The following is a 21411-nucleotide window of genomic DNA, read 5'->3' as shown; positions in this document are numbered from 1 at the left end:
AGAAAGTGTAGATGCCTAACAGGGGATACAATGGCAGTATTTGAACATACTATCCTTCAAATCAAGATACTAGTAATTATCTAAGCCAAGAAATTAATTAATGATATTGAGATAAAAAACCAAAATAGTTACTGAAAAATGACACAAGTTGCTCTTTTTTTTGTTTGTTTTTTTCTCATTCATCCCCTGTGAAAAGATTCTGAGCTGTAGCTTTTGCAAAACTCAAGTTTGAGAAGAAACATTCACCGTTCACACCTGTCAGGGCATTACCAAGCCTGACCATCCCTGCCCAGCCTCCCCAGGGCTCTGCCCAGCTTTGTCCACAACTTAGGATCCCATTGCAGCCCTGCCAAAGTCCATCAGTCTCTATTCCAGTGATGTCATAGGAGTGCCTGACTCCATTCCTGTCCCTGAACTGTTGTCTGCATTTCCTGGCTGGGCCTCAAACCTGACTTGTTATTTTGCTTTTACCTGACAATCTCTGGGCTTTTGACAGGAGGTCACCAGGTCTGTGGTGTCCTGGTTTGTGCACCTCCATCCCTTCGCAGCTCTCTTGGGGAGTAGTCCAGCTCACACTGGTTTCTCACTCAGAAAATTAGAGATAGTGACCTATCCTGCGATTACTATGACTGGCAGTCATGTAAGTATCTGAAAACAAACAAATAAGAAAAACACATAAACAAAATCCCCAACCCTACTGCCCCGAACTGGAATGCTGAATATATAGTTAATAGCAGATGTCTTGGCTTTCCTTCCACATAAACCATAGTATATCATAACTATGAGAAGCACTTCAGTTCTAACAGTGGGTATATGCAGGTTACACTTAAAATAGAACATAAATCTCATGCCTGCCTTAAAAATATACACAGTTCATTAATATGGCTAAATACACTTGATTCGTTCCACTGTCCTTGTTCATTACTATTTCTAAGTTTTAGAGTCACAGTATCCCAGCTGAAGGCTTTAGAGCACAAGTGACCTGCACAATAAGTGATGCCCTCTCTTCATAGTCCACCCACTGCTCTGAATCATGAGGTGTTGAGTCAATCTAGTTCCAGGTCCACTTCAATTCTTTCGTGTTGGTTTCATTGATGTCAGATGTTGTGTAAGTAAACAAACATATTTCAGACCAATGGTGCAGAGTTCTGGAGCTTGCATACTCAAAAATCGAGCAGGAGATGAGTATCATTATAATTCCTAATTATTTTACCATAGTTTTTTAATTGTTGCTATATAGGTGGAAAATCCCTAATGAGTTCTTCTTGTGTGGGGGCCTTTTATCATCCTCTAAACTTTATTTTTAACCTAGTGGTTGATTAGAAAAAAAAGTAAATAATGCGACAAAATCAGACATTGTCAAGGATTTTTTTCTGCTTGCATTCACATTTCTTCAGGTCACTGTGACTCTGCTGTGAAATGACAAGGTGCATTCTAAAGCTGAAAACCAGAAGAAAGATAAAACAGGACATCCAGAAGGGCATGGGAACTAGCTGAGATAGTGCATACTGTTATATTTGAACTTTACATTTGGCTCCAGTTTCTTTTTCTCTGAACTACAATGTTCAGCTGAAATGTTCTTTGGCACCAAAGCAGTCTTATTTTTTCATTGTTTGTGTGATGCCTAGCACAGTGGGGTGTTGGCTTGTGACACTGGCTGTCAGGCAGCCCACAACACAATAAAAACAATAAAGCTAATTTAGCATTGCTTCTGGCTCAGGGTATAGACAGAAATGGCACATTTTTGGGGTTTAATTATGAGTATTAGGAGGAAAGAATCTTTGCTTCTTTAAAATAAAATCTGTTGTTCTCAACATTTTTAGTGTAAGATCCTGAGGAGGAACTAAAATTCTAAGGACAAACAAGAACTGTCATCTCCCCCTCCTTTCTCTCTACATTTGTGCAGGGCTGCCAGAGTAAAAGTATTTTCCATTTTCTTTCAAGATCTGTGACGTTAACACAAGCAGAGAAGAACAGTAGGTAGAATTAGAGCTGCCTCTTGCACTGGTCATGAATCCAAACACCTAAGCCATCACCTCTGGAGAATATGGTTGATCATTCTTTCCTACATTTGAGAAAGAATCCTGTCTAGACGCACACACTGGTTTTTGTGTGTTTCTGTCTTCTTATGAGTGCAGTATTTTCCCAATGCTTTTATTGAGAAACATTTGTGCCGCAAAAATGCAGAATTATATAATAGTTCTGTATTGTGCTTAATAGTACATGCCTGTGTAATGGCAAGGCTGTAGCTTTTGAATAGATAAGTAGGGTGGTGATGCAGATAGCAGAAGCACATCACCAAAGGAGAGCTCCAGCACTCAAATTTAATCATCCCTAATGCCTCTGGTCTGCTGTGGGGGTTGCACACTGTAATTAGTTGCAAAGCACTTTACTGCAGGGACATAGTGTGGGAGCCAAGGATTAACATCACTACAGAAGCATTTGGCTCCATTTTTCTATTGACTATTTGGAAGTATTGCTTCTAACAACTAGTTCATCAGAGGAAAAAGCTTTTCTGATTAAGCAATTGCAGCACCGGATTTAAACAGTTTTTAGAGCTAATGTGTTTTCATCTCACAGAAAGGAAAGCACAAAGGGTCAAATTAATCTGTTCTCCTTTACCCCTTAAGTGTACAAAGACAGAGGCTGTAGATCAGAATTTGCACCTAGCAAAGCACAAAGTGTGCCATAAGGATGAAGGTAAGTATTTCTGCAAAATCATCCTTTGACCTCGTTGCAGGTAGTATTATTTATATCTTCTTCTCTATCTGTATTTTCAGTATCACAGTAGTGTCCAATGTGTGCTCAATAGTGTTCTACAAATAGTGTTCTACAAACACATCCTAATCTGATGAATTACTTTTAACTTCAAGTTCATATTGGCTTGTCTAATCCAATTTTTTTCTTCTACCACTCAGTCCTGTGACCTAGCATAAGCTACTTCATGACCTTGGCTCATTTATCTCTTCTATTACCCTTCTAAGTTCACTTTTTCCCTTTTTGCTAGAATGGCACACAATCTAAAGTTCTGCAAATAATATATGAATATCATCAAAATTCTGCAGTGTCTGGACTTACTAATGTCTGTGAGACTAGATCCTAAGGACCTGTCCCCTTTATTTAACAGAGAATTTTGTGTATCCCTGCCTGTGATTAAGAGTCCTTGGATGTGGGGTGAAAAAAGCAGAAATAAAAAGTCCTGCTACTCACCATCCCACTGCAGTATGCTTTTGACACCTTCTTAAAGGCATATGGTCAGAACCTAATAGTGTGGAGTGCTTCTTACAGTCTCCTCATATAATTTGAAAGGGCATTTCAAGTCTTCATTATCTTTCAGAAGGTGGCACTTTTCAAGATTGGTTTCAACACTACACTTGTTTTAAACTGAAATAGTCTATACTCAAATTTTAGTTCTTTACACTTGCTCTTCATGGTTCAAAACAGCAAGTCTGTACTGGAGTACATCTTACACAGTTCCAAGGTGTTCATTCAATGTAGCTATGCACCTAAGAAAGTAGTTCCCATGCATTTTAAGGTACTGTAAAACAACACTGCAACCGGTGGAATGACCAGTCCTGTTTCTTCCCTGATCTGTCCCTCGTGTCTTTGCAAGTTTTCATTAGGAGTACCTAAGGAATAGCTGCAAATTAAACTACCACAGAGAAAAAAAAATTATTTCTGATCAATTTCCTGCTCTGAAGAAAATAAAATGGGTAGGGTAGGATGGAGCACCGGGAGTAAAGAAGTGCATCTCTCAGAGGGAATTATGAATTCATTTTGAAAGATCAGCTTTTTAAAGTGAACTAGACAGAAAAGTGAGCAAAACCAATTTTACACTACCATGGATTTATGATATTCAACAGAACTGTTTTTCTTCCTGTGTGTATCTCTAATATCTAAGACTTTATTTTTATTTTAAAGTATATTAGAATATTAGTAACACTCAATGGAAGAAAACTGTGTGAACATTGTTTATGCCTTGATAAATAAATAAATAACTGGTTAATATCTGTATGACTAAAAGTAGGAAAGTCTCTGCAAGTATGTATTTCATCTGCTAAATACTGCTGCAATTTGAATTTGAAAAGGATCTTTAGAAAAATAAGGACTCTTCCCCATGTGATCAAATTAATACACAGAAATACCCTCTTTAAAATATTATGCAGAAACAAACTTTCAGACATAGAAAGACCATTTTAGTTTTCTCAAGGAATTTAAAAATTCGGAAACTTTCTGTTTTTACAGCCTACAATTATAAAATTACATAAGGCACAGACTTCATAACAAAACTGGATGAAGGACTGACTTTGATGGAGTATAGTATCATGTGCTACTGAGAACATACTGAGAAACAGAATTAGTGCGTCCATGAAATTAATAGTGGCTTAAAGGAATGAAAAACTCCCTTTCATCCCTTATCAAACACACCTGTAGCCAATAAAAGAACACTGCCACTATTTTCCACCCATGTGATCTCTTCATCATCTTCTTAAGTAGACAATACTGAGATAACACTAGGATAACAAATCTTATGTCATGTTCAGTTAGCTGATGCCATTGGATTATTTTACTTTAGCATCCTGTCTCCCTCTGTTCAAAATATCATTTCTGAAAGTTTACTAACATGTACAATTTAATAGTCTACATTTCTTGTAGAAAGGTAACATTGTTGGTTTTATAAAATATAACCGAAATTGTTCCCTGGATTAAGCCATTTACTTTCAGTACACCTGCTATATTACTTATATTGAAATACATGCTTTCTGGTGTGATAATTTTCAGAAAAATGTCATAATTCATCACAGCATTCTACCACATTTGGTCTATCCTGCTGTATCTTTGATGTATATAGCCATTTGTAATTTGGGGACGTGGTTGCTATTCCTTGTAATGAGTGAATTGCCTTTTTTTCTTTTCTTCTTCTACTTCCCATGTAAAATCCATGGAGATTCATACAAAGGAACTTTTAGATGGCATGAGATGTGACTTCAGGTGAAATTCAGGGATTATTTACACCAAACCAGCAAGTTGTACTGCATTTTATGGTGGTTTAGGACTGGGAATCACCATATTGAAGCTATTGTGAAAGGAAACCACTTGTCGTCATTGCACTACTAGAGATCCAGTCTTCCACTGTATTAGCTGTACAGACAAATCTGCACTGGGCTGAATATTTCCTTTTAACATCTGTGTGATGTTCAGTAAACCATTTACAGGTTCATTTTATTTGAGTAAATGTTCCATCATTTATCTCATCCTGTATAAGACTTGCATGTCCTGTGATAGTTTCCATTTAAATGCTTATTATTCACTTCTTTTTTGACTCCCCGTTCTTTGCAGTCCAGTCTAGTGATGGAATTTCTCCATATAGTCATACCTTTCCCTTTTGTAGAGATTCTATTCCTCTGCATGGCTGAATTCATTCATCCAAACTAATCTTGGCAGGTTAACTCCTTGATTACTTACATCTGTAGACACCCAAAGTCTGCAAGCTTTTGCTTGTTATCCATTTCCAAACACTTTATTGGGTATGTGAAAAGGGAAATACTGCCATTTTTATTCTGGACAGGTATAGCTTACAAACACAGAACATTAAAACTGATGACCCTCCTTGTCAGTTTTGGAAATTAAATGACTATTTTTTGACAGCGGTTTTTCTTTTGAGATACAGCACTAGCTCCTTTATATATGGGCAGTGCATTTAAATTATTGAGCTCCACATAGCTTTGACAGTTCCTGTGTTTATATGTGGCTAGGAAGTAAAGTAATTAAAACATCCACCTCTGAAATAAGAGACATCATAGTCTTTTACATTTGATTCAAACTTTTAAGCCTTAATTTTTGTTTTTATTCTGTTTGTTTTCTTTAAGTTCCTGGCTTAGTTTTGTTTATGTAACCTGAGACAAACTTACTCTTTTTTTCAAACACTCTTGTAAAAACACAGAAGTCTTTCCTTTCACTGTGAATTTACTTGATGTTATACCAGTAGCACTTTCAAAATGCTGTTGGTATTATTATTTTTCTTGGGTGAGTTCATCCATATGGTAGGTGGTCAGAACAGGCTCTCCATAAGGTTTGGACCACTTACCTGCAAGGTAAACTGTGAGCAAGTTGGTAAACAGAGGAAAGTGACTCAGCTTTGGCTCTGTAAAGAGACTGGATAAATCAATGAAGGGGTGCTACAGAGGTATGAAAGGGTGGGATGGGCTTCACTCCATGCTTTCTCTTTTGCTATTTCACAAAACTGATTTTTCCTCACCCCACTTCCATCTATCCCTGCACTATAACGCATTAATTGAACTCTGTTATGAATAGCTCTAATTCTTCATATTAAGCAAACCTTGTGGTCTTCTTATCTAAGTTTTCTATTCTCTTACTTAGCAGTTATGTAACTGCTTACTACTTCCCCCTTTGCTGAGGATGCTTGGCATGGTTGCCAGGTGTTAGGATCTAAATCTTCCCTGTGTTTTACTATATTTCCCTTTTCTGCTTTCTCATATTTATGGGATGCGGCAAAGGATGAAGTTCTTTACTGAAAAATCCTTTTTATTCCCCTGAGTACTTGTATTCCATTCTTTACTTCTCTCATCTGGCATATGAATTTCTTAGCTGTTGCACATTTAGCATTTCTAAATCTGTTCCCAAATGTCCAGACATTATTAATTAGATCTGGAAAATATGATGCAAAATCCTCTCTCTGAATATTAGCTGGAATTTAAATATGAATGAGGATCCCTACTTGACCTTACTGAGGAAAAGAGCGTCAGGAATTCTACTAGACCATCTTACAACTGTATTTAAGGACTCTTCTGCTGACTGATGATTTTGTGCTAATTTTTGAATGAAAGCTTTTTAATTGCATATGAAATTTTTAAAATTCAAAAAGTAGTGTGTTTTCAGTGAATAATCATAATATTTTGGTTGAAAAGGCCAAGTAAAAGTGAATTTGGGAAAGATATCAAAAAGCTTTATGGAAGATATAATTTGTTCAGCCTTGGACTAATTACTAAAAACCTATTTTTAAAGTGAAAGTCTGAGAAAAAGTACATAACTTTCAGGTTTTGGTTTTTTTTTTGGTTTGGTTTGGGGTTTTTTTAGACAGGTATGAACTATTTTTTATTAAATTAGATGGAAATTTTCAATCCACATTACTTTGGAGAAGTACTGTTGTTCCAGTGCTAGGTAGGGAATTTATTTACAGAGTCTGGAAGTTATCGTGTACAAGAACATTCGTAATGAGGAAAGAAGATGTCATGAATGGCTCCAGTCTTCAGGATTGTTGTCTCTTTACTCCATCCAAATCACCAGCGATGTGTTCATTGCCAACTGAACTAGGCAGCAAGTAAGTAATGCAGCTCATAAAGGAACTCTGTATTCAGAGTACAAGTGTTTATTTCCTTTTTTTAATCTGAAGTGCTCTCTGTCATGTATCCTAAACAGGGGAAACACTTTTTTTCTGTCATTAGTAGAGCGAGATAAACTGTGGTTTGTGAATTAGTTACTTCCAAGGCTTTGAGGTAACTCAACATATATGAGCAGGATACTGATCACCTTATTTATGATAAGGAACAGTTCTCTTTCAGTACTATTATCAAGACTGTGAGTTTTTGTTTTCTTCTAAGGACAACCTGTTTGGAATAATCTTGTTACAGATTGAAGTGTGCAAGAGTATCAAGTCCACATCCTGAAGATGAACTTTGAGAAGTTTAACTGTAGGGGGAGGGTGTTGGAAAGTGTTGAATAATTCAGGTTAGGCTCCTCTTCATGATGCTTAAGGTTTTGTTAAAAAAATTTCAGTATAATATACAGAAGTATAATTTTTAATACAAAATCCAATATATGTATATTAAATTAAAAATATTATATGTACATTAAGGTACATATCTACTGAGTCATTGAGAGAAATCTTGTTATTTCCCAATGTAGACCAGGTGATGAAACTAATTTGGTGAATCACATCTCCCTGGTACCAAAACCAGGAAATGGGCCCTCCCTGACCTTGTTTAAAACTGCAAAAACCACTAGCTCCCAAAAATTTCTTCAGTTCAGTTTGTAACATGTCAGTTTGGGTACGATTTTGCAAACCTTATTGGATACACTGGATGTATGTACACTTGAGATCTTTTTTTTTTTTTTTTCCCTTGCCTCAGAATAATTCAGCAATAAACTCTTCATGTTATCTTTTATTGTCTTCATTTGCTGAGAGTTCTGTGAGTACTCAAATGCTCATGATTAACAAAAGTTTGAAATTGTCATTAATAGTTCTGTTACTTATTAAGTACCGGGACACATTTCTTGTAAGTGACACCTTTTGGGTGTCACCTCTGATATTTTAGGCAGTGATGTTAGAGTAAGCAACTTTGCTAACACATAGCTGTTTTCAGGAGCTTTGTGATCTAAGCTTTCAGCAATGCAATGAAAGCACTATTAATTGGAGGACTTGATTAACATGAAAATATATTATTTTTAGGCTCAGAAATATGTTAATCTAGAAGTAATCAAGAGAAATTCCCTTAAAACATTCAGAGAACAGGTGAAATTGATATTTTTTTGCATTCCATTACATCATATGTTATAAACTTATTAAAAGTCAGCTCAGTTCTTCAGTGTAATGTTATTCTCCTGCTTAAAAGCTTCTGTTATCCGTGTTTCAAGACTGCACATTTTTACTTTTCTTTTTGCTATATCAGTGTTAGAATCTTGCCCTGATCTTTTCTTAATACTCTCGAATTGTCCTTTTTGCATGTAAGTGCATTTAGTCTTAATCACATAGTTTTGAAGATTGCTGTGGCCATATATAGACTTTCATACTTACAATATCAATAGTGAACACCTATGTACATAATGGTTTGAGATTTCTCTTTTCTATCTGTGTGTTTCTATCTGTAAAATAATTAAAATATACATAACTGTGCATATACTCATGCCTCATGATGATTCTTTCCTTTCTTATCAGATTCACAAGTCACAACTCAACTTTTAAACTGTATTATGAATGTTACTTCAGATATGACATTGACTAAGATCTCTTAAGAGTAAATGGCTATATTATGCATTAGATATTATTATATGTATTATTATATTAATGTATTATTATTAATAATGCATTATTATTATTATATTAATGTATTATTATACATTATAATTATGCTTTTGTGATCTAAGCTTTCAGCAATGTGCTTTTTATATCTTTAGCTTCGATTGTCATTATTTCAACACAGTCAAATTAAGAATAATGTGCATAGGATCATACAACCATTATTTAAGTTGGAATGGACCTGTGGAGACCTTCTAATTCAGACCTGTACTCAGAAAGCTCTCATTGGATTATTGGCTCAGTGTTTTGCCCAAAGATGGAAATTTCAGATCTTTGAGAATTTAATCACCCTTCTGATTAAAAACAAACAAACAAAAAAAATAAAAAACCCCAAACCTCCTTACTACCTAGTCAGTATTTTCCAGAAATTAATTATCTCAGGAAAAAGGAACTGTGCACCTTTCAGGGGAGTATAGCCCCATTTTCTCTGTATTCTCTGATCAGCTGTAGAAATCTGTAGCATATCTGAGCCTTTTCTTCTTCAAGCTAAACAGACCCAGTTCTCTCAGCCTGTCCTTATAAACCCTGTGCTCCAGCACTTGAACATCTTGCTGCCCTTTGATGGACTTGCTCTAGTATGCCAGTATCGTTGTTGCATTCAGGAGCCCAAAACTGGACATAGCATTTCAGATGCAGTCTTAGAAGTCCTGAATAGAGGGGGAAAATAACTTTCCTGATTCTACTGATTATGCTCTTAATAATACAACCTGGGATGTGTTTGGCTTCCCTCACTGCAGGGACACAATCCTGACTCATTTTCAACTTGCTTTCTACCTGGACCCCAGAGTTCTTTCTTCAGAACTGCCTTCTAGACAACTCACCCCTGGCCTACACTGTTTGCCTGGGGTTATTCCAATCACTGAATCACAGACTGGGTGATTGTGGGATGTGAGATAAGTTTGTTCCTCAACGTGAGTTGAGTTCTATGTTCTAAAAGCAGTTTAGATATTTCACTGCCTTTTAGGAATAATATAAATTCAGTAAAGAAAGATCTCCTATTCATGATTAAAAACCACCAATATGTTATTAGATATAAATTGGTGTAAATTTGACATTTCATTGTTTTTTTTAAACAGAAATATTTTAAGAAATTCAGATTTTGTTGCAATTAGAAAATATTTTTGTTATTCCTCTACAGCATGAAAATCCCTCAAGAATTTGTCCTCACTAAACAGTTCCATTGATCTAAAGCTTATTACTTGAATTTATTAGTTGACCAAGTATGTTTTAGTGTATCAAATAGGAGTAAATGACAATGTTGTAGGGTTTGGATTTTTCTTGTGAGTTCATTGTTTTTTTGTAGTATGTTGATTGTTGTTGTTGTGGGGTTTTTTTAAATATTTACCCCAAACTTTTAGACTACTGTTATTTTACTTCTTTTGGCTCTCAGAGTCACAAGGGCACTAACAGGCCTTAATGGCTCCAATCAGATGCACCCTGTCCTGTGCGCCCTGGATGCCCAGCTGAGTTCAGTCCTGGGCAGTCAGTTCTCGGTGAGCTCTGCCCAAGGCATGCTTGTCCCCAGCCCTGTCTCTGCATGCTGTTTGACTTTGTGCCCAGCTTGCAGGTACCTTCTTTCCTGGATGCCCCTCTCTGAGGGATGTTGTGACTTGTTTCCACGCTTATCTTTGGACCTGTCTCTTGATGCTCCTGCCTGGATCGTAAGAAATGGACCCCATGAATTGGACCTCAGATTTTTTTTTCATCTTCCCTAGTCTGGAAATGTTGCTGGACACTGTTGCCAGCAGCTGGCTGTGGTCAGAACCTGTACTGAGGTCACCCTGTTCATGGCTAACATTCCCTTAGGGAGTGGCTTCACTTCTGTGGTCTCTGACATAAGCATGCTAAAAGTCCATCCCAAATTAATCCTGAACAGATGTTCTTTTTGGCCAAATTTTAATTCTATTTGGTCTCTTGCATTTTTAGTCTCCAAATAATTTTCCACTTAACATAATTGATATTTCTCCTTTCACTGTAAAGGCTTACTGGCAGATCACAAGCAGAACACTTAACTAACACGGTAAAACACAATAATGAGACTATTTTTTCTGAAGAAAACCATCTCTAATTTTAAATAAGTCCCCATGACTAGTGTTTTAAAGACAGCAAAAATGAAAATAAATGATCACTAAAAAAAAAAAATAAATATCCTTTTTCAACAACTCCACATAGAAGAGAGGAAGGTGCCTTGTTGTGGTCAGTTTAGCTAAAGCAGAATGAGTGTACAGTAAAGAGTACAGTATGAATGTACAGTAAAGAGCCATGTCTGATTTGGTTGCACTTTATATCCACTTAACATAAATTTTGCACTGGTAGAGAAAGACATAAACAGAAAGCCGAGACTGAATCGAGGCTACTATACAAAAACAGCTTCAGTTGAAGCTTAGAGAAAACTTCATCTGTGGTTCTTGGAGTATTTTAAAAAACTTTAAATCCCTATTCCCCAATCTTTTATGCACTTCATTTGAAAAACAGATTGCTTTGTATTATGAAGACTGTATGAAAGCAATATTGCAATTTCTCTTCTTTCTTATCTAAAATAAGAGAATTCTAAGTTTCTTTTTCCCATGTGCATTATAAAGAACACAGCATAACAAGAAGTGAATCTGTTTCCCCATTCTATGGAATGTGTTCCTATTTTACATCGCACTGAGGGTTATGAAAGAGTTAGGGAACAGACCTATTTTTGAGAAGTAAACTCTAACTAGGTCAACAGGAAAGAGTGATTTGTTCTCTGAAGCAGCCACTCCTCCCTGGTTTACCTTGTGTTAATCTCAAAGGACTCGTTATCTTCTCACAAACTAACAGAAGGCAACAATGGAATTTGTAAAGAGTATTTCAAACCTATTCCATTACAAATATTTACTGATGTTTATAGATATTGCTTTATGAAATGTTGTAGCAGTATTTATGGTAACTTTCTTACTTTTTAGTATTTCTAAGAAAATGCTAAATCTGTTACCTAATTTTTACTTATCCTTTTAAATGTTTTTAATAACTGGATATGAGTGTTAAGAATTAATTTTTTCAACTTTCTGCTAGACTTCTTGACAGTCCTTGTTATCTCTAACACCTTGTTACTTGATAGCGATTTTAATGGTTGTCCTCTTATTATCTAGTACTGCTTTTGTACTCTTTATTCAGGAAGTGTTTAAGCTTTGCATTATTGTATGGTTGATTCATGTAAAACATTAAATTATTAATCCTGAAGGTCACAAGAAACATTTGAAGATAATAGAAAAATAGAAATACAAGGCTTTTGGAGGGCTTTTTTTGTCTTGTTTTCCTATTTTAAAAAGCTGACCAGAAGAATCACTTTACTTTTAGGACATATTTTTTCAAGTTGTTCTTAATGTGATTGTAATATTAGTTTAAAACATGTCCCTTCTCTCCAGCAGTTAGGCTAAAACAGAGGAGATATGGCTATGATTTTTCTCTTCTGATCAGTGTTACTTAGAACCCTAGTTTTGCTAAATACACATATTTTGGAATGAGGCAGATAGAAAGATACTGTAGTACTCCTGATTATCTGTAGCTAATGACTGAAATATATTTGAGATGAAGAATACTTTTTTCCTATAGTGAGACTTACCTCCTTGCAACTGAGCACAAAGTAATTTAAGTTTATTTTACTTCATCAGTTAGAGGATCTGAAGTTATTTCAAGGCAGGAAAAATGCCATAGTTTATAACAAGGCATAAGACAGAAACAAATTATATTCTCTCTATTGCTGTAGTTTTTCTTGTACTGAGCATGTCAGGCAAACTACACAAATTTCCTGGCAACTGCATTGTGTTTTCAGTTATAAAAGGGCATTATAAAAAATACCTCATTGCATTGTTGCTAAATACTACATACGTGCTTTTTAAAAACAATATATCTTTTCACTCTCAGTGGGAATAATTGTCTGTCATTCCACATCACGTGTTACTTTGTGTTAATAATGGTCAAATTTATCATCAGTACAGAGAGGAAGTCTGGAGGGGAATTGATACTTACAAAAAACCAACTAGACAAAAAACTCACATTGTGCTTATGCAACATATAAGTGCCACTGGTTATTGAAATGCAGATTGTCCTTGTTCTTTGAAAGGTGGTGAGACTTGCCTCTTGCCATGCTATTGCCTCTCCTTTCTGACTATGTTTTCTTGTTGTGCTCCTCTGCAATGTTTGCAAAAACTGAGGGCACCCTGAGTGCTGGCACCAACACTAACACATGGGTGCAGCTCAGTCATTCCTCTGCAGGCAGACTAAGCTTGTATGAATATACTACTTGTAGTAAATACCTGTTATTCAAAAGAGAAATCAAACAGTGCAACTGTATTTTGGTTCCTGACTTCTATTTTCACCCTGTTTCATGTATCCCAACTTCATGTGCCTTGGCATCTAAAGTTTTCAGACTCCGCAACCACTACAAGCCCAGTACAGAAATCCTTTCTACCCTACTCTGCAGCCCGGGCCTTGCAGGCTTTTTATATCCCAACTTTTCAAGATGTTACAGTCTGCGTTCTTTTGCCCTTTTTTATTATAGACGTACAGGCCTTGGCAGCTAAATTTCCTGCACACTTAGGAGACCACAGCCACAGAATAAGTTTCAACTTACATGTTATGCAAACAGAAAAGTGAAAAGATTTATTGAAAATGAAATTCAGAGGGTTAAAAAAAGAAACCAAATCATGAACAGAGGAGGGGGACGAGAGTACCTGGAGAGTTGCTATGCTGGATTAACTCCCCATAGAAGTTGATAAACTCTTTCACATCTTCCTGTCTAGTCAGGAAAGTAGAGGAGGCTGGAAAGCCTGTTTCCCAGACCTCACCCAGAACTATGAATAGAAGGCTGCAAGTGTGAAGCAAGCAAAGTAATAATTGAAGGTTGCCTGTCCAGTGTCCTTCATCTCAGTTCAGGAAATCCTAGGTGGAGAGCAATAATCCTGAACTTTCCAGGAGATGAAGACTATGTGAGTTGCAACAGGATTGAGGAAGGATACTAGAAGCTGTGCAAGTCAGTGGAAGAGTAGGGCTCTGCTGATGATGTATTTGACTCCTCTCAAGTACCTGAACCCCAGGTGAGACACACTAAAACAGAAATACACAGTTTTAGTCCCTAAATTAATCCTAATAATTTTAAACATGCACCAAGAATGAACAATTAAGGACTATTTAGTCCATTTTTATCACACATATATAAATATTATTCTCTATTAAGAAATGGATTTTTATTTTATAAGGACTGCTATCAAAATGTCAGCTTTAGAAAATGATGAAAAATTAGTACATTTGCTTGTATGCCAACAGCGAGCAAGGATCCCTGAGGTGGGCCAAGCAAGAACAGAATCAGACAGAGATCTGTTCTGTGTGTACACTTTAGACACTTACCTGCCCCCAAAATGCTATTTTCATGCTAGCTGTAACTAACACTAAGAAGAAAGATACAACTGAAGTATAGCCTTTGTTTACTAAAGCACATCAGCCATTATGACATGTAGAAATCTAGCCCTTAATGCTGTTTCACCAGCTGGTTTTGATGACAGTGCTGAAACTTTAGGTGACATTACAAATGAAGGAGGTGTTCTGGAAGTATGTAGGCTCAGCACTTTGGTGTCATTGGTATCAACACAGTTTATTTAGTTTTATTCTTCAGAGTCATCTGATTGTGAACCTACTAAAATCTCTGTGAACTGTTGCTGTTTTTAGAACAGTTTAACTAAAGGGAGAAGTTAGCATATCAGTTTTCTTGAGAATAATTATAGGACTAACATTCTGATATTTAATAATCAGAACACTATTGAAAAGCAAATTAATTGAAGTATAGAAATAATTATGGTACTTCTTATCTTTGTTCATATTAAATTTGAAAACCATGCATCATTTTAGTGCAATTTATGTGACTTATCATATATTTACAAATGCAAGGGTACCACTAAAAGTAACCTAGATAATATAGTAGTTGCATGTGTTAATGATAGTTCTTGAATGAGTGGAAACTACATGAACTATTTGGAAAATTCATCAACTGTTCAATGAATGTATCCAAACTGTAATAAGAACTAGGTTGCTTTTTTTTCCCCCCTTTCTTATGAGGCTTATTCATTTTGTTCCCTTATGGTTAGACACCTAACATAAAAAGACCAAAAGTTATCCCATGATATTTGTATCTATAAGTTAGAACAAGAAGGGACTTCCAGTTGTGCAGACTTGAATGATTAAAAAAAGTAATTAAGTCCAATTACTGATATTTTTGGAAATTTTACAAAAAACATAGAGAGCAAACTATCTTTCTTAACAGCTTTGTAAGTTAATCAAAATTCTAGGCAGACCAGAAAACACAGATGTTTTCACAAAACATTTGTCTGCAGACAAAATGAGGCAGCTCGGAACACATTTTATCTATTTGTTAGGTATACTGCAGGAAAACACACAAAGTCATTCAACAACATAAACAAAACCATTTTATTTTTCCTCTGTGAGAAGTGGTTAGTAAGCCCTCTAAGTCACCGATTTCAGATTTCATTTTTCTTTGTTTAGGACTGACTTTGATGGATACCATATATTTTCACAATCCTTTCCACTGACCAAGTGATTGTTCATCAGGACACCTTTTAGAAAATTCTAAAGCAGTTCTCTAAAGATCTCAAATAACATATATGATTTGGCTATCAAAAGTAAATGCGGATCAATTTGATTGAAGAAAAAAATTCAATATCTATAAAGTAAACTGGTTGGATGGGGGGGTTGTTGTTTTTGTTTGTTTGAGGTTGGGGCAGTCATTTGTTTGAGAGTTTTGCTTTGATTTGTTTTTATTTATAGAAGCCTGGAATTGAGAAAAATAGGGAAGTATCACATTTATTTAAAAAATGGAAATTCATTTTCCTGTAGATGTCTAGTATGTTTTTTTGGAAAGGAAGAGTATTTTTTAGCCAGTAACTTTATTTTGTATTTTCTGTCTTTTCTTTTTGTTCTTTGCATGAAAGCCATGTAACAATTTGAAACAAGTTTCCTTACTTTAAAAACAGATTCTTAAATTTAGTACATAGCTACCTAAAACAGGTTCATTTTGGCTGTGAAATGTCACTGAGATCTTAAAAGTAAAATAAAAAAACCGCAAAACCCTATCCTTCCAGCTGTCATTTAGCCTTGGAAAATACATGCTGCCTAGATAATGTCCAGCTTCAGTTTTATGGTATCTGGTACTTTTGTACCTGTGAACATCCCTAGACTTCCAGACATCTTCAGAATTCCAGAGTCCGATTAGTTCGAAGTCAATTCAGACACAGACTTCCTTTGGACACAGAAATTAGGCATTCCTTTAACAAATCTTCTTGAAAGAGTAGAGTTCGGAGATAAACTATTCCTGAGCAGATAACTCTTGGTGGTTATACGTGAACTCTTTACTCAATTGGAAAAGCTCATGAGTGGTGATCTAGCTGTTGGAATTTTACATTAATACTTTGACAATGAGCTCTACATTTAAACACATATACTCAGGAGAATACTGAATAATGACAGTACGAATACTACCTTCTCAAAATTTCAGTGAAATATTCTATCTTTAGAAAGGGAAGAATTTTGTATCCTCTCCTATCCTCAATGCTGTTTTACCAGCTAACTCTGCTTTGCAGGCAAGCTTCCTTGGTCTCATTCTGATGTAACATGCTGGTTATGTTCATATAACTGGTAGCTGGTGCATGTTCTTGATACCTTTCTGAGAACTGAAATATATAAAACCTTCTGGTATTAGTTACCAATTTACTGTGCTTTACATACCTTAGACATTCAAATATGTGGAACATTAGGTATGATATAGTTAAAGCCTAATAATGGAGCAAATATATTAATATATTATTTCATAACAAAATAGAGATCTACTAAGACATATTACAGCTATAGTTTCCTTCTATTTAGAGAAATTCTTTTTTTTAAGCAGTTCCTCGTAAGATCCTAAAGGCATATAAAAACTAACTCATTTCAGAAATCATCTCAAACTCTTTGAGCATCTTAAATTATAAACAAACACACTGGGTTGTATTTACTTCACAGAGGGATATAAAAAACAACTCTTACTGCTGATAAAAGCAATGAAAATGCAAATAATTTTTGTTGTTTGTTTCTGTCTTTAAGTTCTTAATAGAAGCAAAACAACTATTTGCATATGAAAATAGACTGAAATGAGTGGTCTAGCACTCGCTTTTGAAAAAGAATTTTCATATGGCCTAAATTTCATCTGAGTTCCTTTGAAGAGCATTTTGCAGTTTACTATTAACAATTTTTGTAGAGATAACTATTCAGAAATACTAGGCATAAGTATTTAGGTGGTATATAATCTCTTTGACTATGTGCTGTGTGTGTGTTTGTCTATTTGGAGTTTTGTCCTTTGTTTAAATATGAATATTTGCCCTATAAAGGCTTTTGACAGATGAAAGTTGTTCTTCTTTTTCCAGAGTCAAATTTGAGCTGTAAGACTCTTTACTTGTTCCATCTTCCTACTCACAGATAGTCTTAGTTATTCAGAGTTCAATCTGGCATTCACAGAAAGGTTGTCAAATAACTGATAGAGTGATGTTTATTTTGGACAGAAGAGATAGTGCAGAATGTGGTAGAACGTGCAAAATTCTCAATAATTTAGACTGAAAACATAGAATAGTGTTGGATTTAAAGGTAAATTATCTTTAATTTTTTTAAATAAAGAGGAAGTAGCTATAGTACTCATTAATTTTTTTCTCCTAACTAGAATTCGTCTTGAAAAAATACAAATATTTTCCTATAACATGTGGAGCAAAATCTGTAAATGTTCAATTTATTTTTATTTCTAGGTATCTTTACACTATAGTTCCTTATTGATCTTTATTTATTTCTCCTTTTTCGGACAGAAGCAAAACAAGAAGCCACTGTTTTCTGTTTTATGAGAAGTTCAAAAGGTGCAAAATTTCATTTTAATGAAGTTTGAATGCATGTTTGAACTTTCCACTCCTACACTGAATACAGTTAATAAAGAACATTCTAAACTCCAGTTATGCTATGTATCATATAGATTAAATTCTGATTTCCTAGTGAAAAATATACTAAGATACACAGTGTGACCTTTACCATATGAAAAAGCAGCAAAAATGAAAGCATTCAAGGTCAATGGGCATGACAAATGGGAAATAAGGTAATATTAACGTTGAATATTAATAGGAATTCAGACAGAATATTCAAAGGCCAGAACAGAAAAGACCAGTTTTGAAATAAGATGTCAAGAGAATAGTGAGTGTCATTATGCACAAAGAGATGAGGAACATATATAAACAAGTTGAAGAATCTTGAGAAAGTAGGGCAAAGAGGTGATGTTCTTCCATTTGGCTGTATTTCATAACGTAAGCGTTCCCAACTAGTGTAGTAGATATTCACAAAGACGTGCATGAGTATTGTATGTTTGAGTAGTGTTAAGATACCAAGTCCTTCCAACTGCAGAGAATAAACATCTGTCTGGATTATTTCAACACCTCAAGAGAGTTTAAGCTATGTATCTTACTCTAGCAACTCCTGTTCCTTGTAATGTGGTAGCTCAGTTTAAGCGCCTAAAGAACAGTGGTAATTCTGAGAATTTATTAAAGTTAAGAGCCAAGTGAGGGTTAAGCACCTTCATAAATGAGTTTTCCCAGATAATTTTTTTTTTGTACATAGGCAACTGACCTTCAAGCTACAGATCCTATAGCAAGTGTCTATAGCATATAGGCTGACAAAGATGTGTCCAAAAAACCTATACCAAGTAGTATTGATGTACAATGGGAGATCAGTGTACGGTAGAAAATTCTGGAAATTTCAATTGAGATGTGCCTTTGTTTTAGGAGTAGGCTCTGTATATTAAAGAATATTATATTCCTTTTAATTATTGGTGTAGCACAATGCATCATAGTAAAAAAAATTGGTCTATAAAGCATTACTTTAAAAACAATTTTCATCCCTTATAATATTCTTGTGTTTTCTAATGCAACTAATAAAAGCCCAAGAAACTTATCATAAGTTGTTGCTTTTGTTGATTTTTTTTTATTTGATTTTTTCCTTTTTTTTTTTTCCCCCGCTGAAGAAATATGTAGTTTTCCAGAGCAAAAACATGTATCACTGCAGTGGTCTCATTGTTAGTTTTCTTAAAAGGTGAATATTGTAGAACTTCAGTAGAGAAATCTTGGAACTGTTTAGTTAATGGAGAGAAAGAGAAAAGAGTGAAAGGAAGGGAGAGAGAGAATGATAAATAAAGAAACAGAGAGATTCTGAAAGTCTTAATAGAAAGTACTGTGACAGAGAGAACTTGTTTCTCTTCCTGAGAATGTAATCACAAAATCTGGAGGAAAATCAATGAACAAAATGATAAAAGAAATTGTCAGGAGAGGGTTCTCGTGTGCATGCAACAAACCAGAAAATGCTGGCTGAAAGTGACTTCCTTGGCAAGTGAAAGCACTGTCATTACTCCCTTTTTCTCCCCAGAAGAGAGAAAAGTGCTGCATACCAGCAGGTTGAGCTCGATTCCTAATGAGTAAACCTTGACCTAGGTTTTCAGCATCATTTTTTTCCTTGCTTGTCTGGTTTCAATTCTAGTTAAAACAATTCAGTTTCTCCCTCTTTACACTATAAAACAGAAGGTTTCAAATCCTCCTCTTCATCCTCAGTCCAGCATTTGAATGGTATTCAGCATGCAATCTGTGCTGAAACAATCTGTGGGTAAATTTATTTAACTCAAGTTTTGCTCCCTAGTCATCCTGGCTAGGCTTCATGAATGAAGATTTGGGAAGGGCTCTACACACATTTGCTACAAGGGGGCTGGTGGTTAAAAAGGCTAAGGTGAGATAGACAAGTTTTGCTCCCTAATAAACTGCTTATATTGCTCCAGTTTTTACAATATGTGTAGCAATTTTGCTTGCTGACTGATAAAAGGCTTATCTTGCATTCTTGAGCATAGCTAGAAGAATATGAAACTGCTAAACCTAATAAAGGTTCTGTAACAGCCAGTTTTACATTTAAAAAATATAAATTAATGAACACATTGGGCTCTAAAATGGTGAGATGCTAAATTTTATTACGTGTGTAAATGTTATTAAACCACTTCCTACTCTTTATTTCTATTGTTAAGAAAACAATTTGTGGCTCAAACCACCACAAGTACTTTTAAAAAACTGATTTGAAAACAAAAAAACCCACAAATGTTACAAGTAAAATTTATATCTTCTTGAAAATGTAAAATGAATAAGATCATTTAATGAGATGGTGCAACAGTCAACCATTCTTTTATTAAACCTTAAAATAAAAGTTAACAATATTCTTTTTTTTTGCTAGAGTAAGACATGGTGATAAAGTCACAGTGCGACAATGACACTTCATATGTGTGTCTGTAAATACAAAAACAAATAGAAATTATTTTTTGTTTGTGTTCACTGTTTTTGTGAACAACCACAGTAATGTTGCTCTACTTACTGTAGTGAATTGTGTAATACATTTATGATTTCATCATCAACATAATGGATTTTTATTGCTACTATTTTTAGAAATCAATTATAACAGGTTTTATTAAGATCTTTGCTTAGACCTAATAATTAAAATCTGTGTAACAAAAATTACTGTTAGTTGTTATTTAATAAAATATCTCCTATATGAGCTGATTATTTGCATTTGCTGACCTTGAATATAATCCATGCAAATGAGATATTGCTAGTTTCTTAAGTTAGTTATATATATACAAGGAGACAACAATAATGAATTCACCTGCTGACATTTTTGGTATTGACAAACCTTAGTAACCTCAAATACATTCAAAATTCCAGCAGACTAAATCAATAATAGCATATATGAATTCATGGGGGAATACTTGGAAGAAATAGAAATCTGCTATTTACTATTCTGTTATCAAAGATTTCCACTTTAGCCAGGATCCTTTATTTGTTTTGGTGATGAAATGTAATTCACCTTACACCTCTCATGCTCTTTTGCATGAGAAAAACAGCCAAAACCATATTCCTGGTATCTTGCGGCAAAGCCTTATTGCATGCCCAGCAAGTGGCCAAGGAAGAGGTTAGTGCTCAGCCCTTTACTCTTTGTGGTATATTGTATCCTACCTTACACATGGAGAGGGATGGATGTTTGCAAGATAATTGGTTTCACTTAAGTATATTTCAAACCAACTGTAATGTTGGAGTGAAAAACATTAATATTTCTGTCCCAAGTACTAGTAAGCTAATTAGTTCCCATTAGCATGCAAATTTCACTAATTTTCACTAACACAGAATGCTCTATAATGGTTATTAGGACCCATTTTATCATTGAAGAGAAAAACATTATGCCTT

At 35.0% G+C, this 21411-nt stretch overlaps 1 long non-coding RNA gene across 1 annotated transcript; it reads left to right on the top strand.

Moving 5' to 3' along the window:
- The first annotated feature begins 421 nt into the window (after window positions 1–421).
- LOC135413875 (uncharacterized) lies at window positions 422–1708 on the top strand. Its single transcript, XR_010430458.1, has 2 exons — window positions 422–640; window positions 1398–1708. It is a non-coding gene; the product is annotated as an uncharacterized LOC135413875 (long non-coding RNA).
- The last annotated feature ends 19703 nt before the right edge of the window (window positions 1709–21411 follow it).

The sequence above is a fragment of the Pseudopipra pipra genome, chromosome 4 (genome assembly GCF_036250125.1).
Source record: "Pseudopipra pipra isolate bDixPip1 chromosome 4, bDixPip1.hap1, whole genome shotgun sequence".
NCBI classification, from domain to species: Eukaryota; Metazoa; Chordata; class Aves; order Passeriformes; family Pipridae; genus Pseudopipra; species Pseudopipra pipra.
The sequence above is the reverse complement of the archived record's forward strand: the minus strand, read 5'-3'. Positions and strand labels throughout refer to the sequence as shown.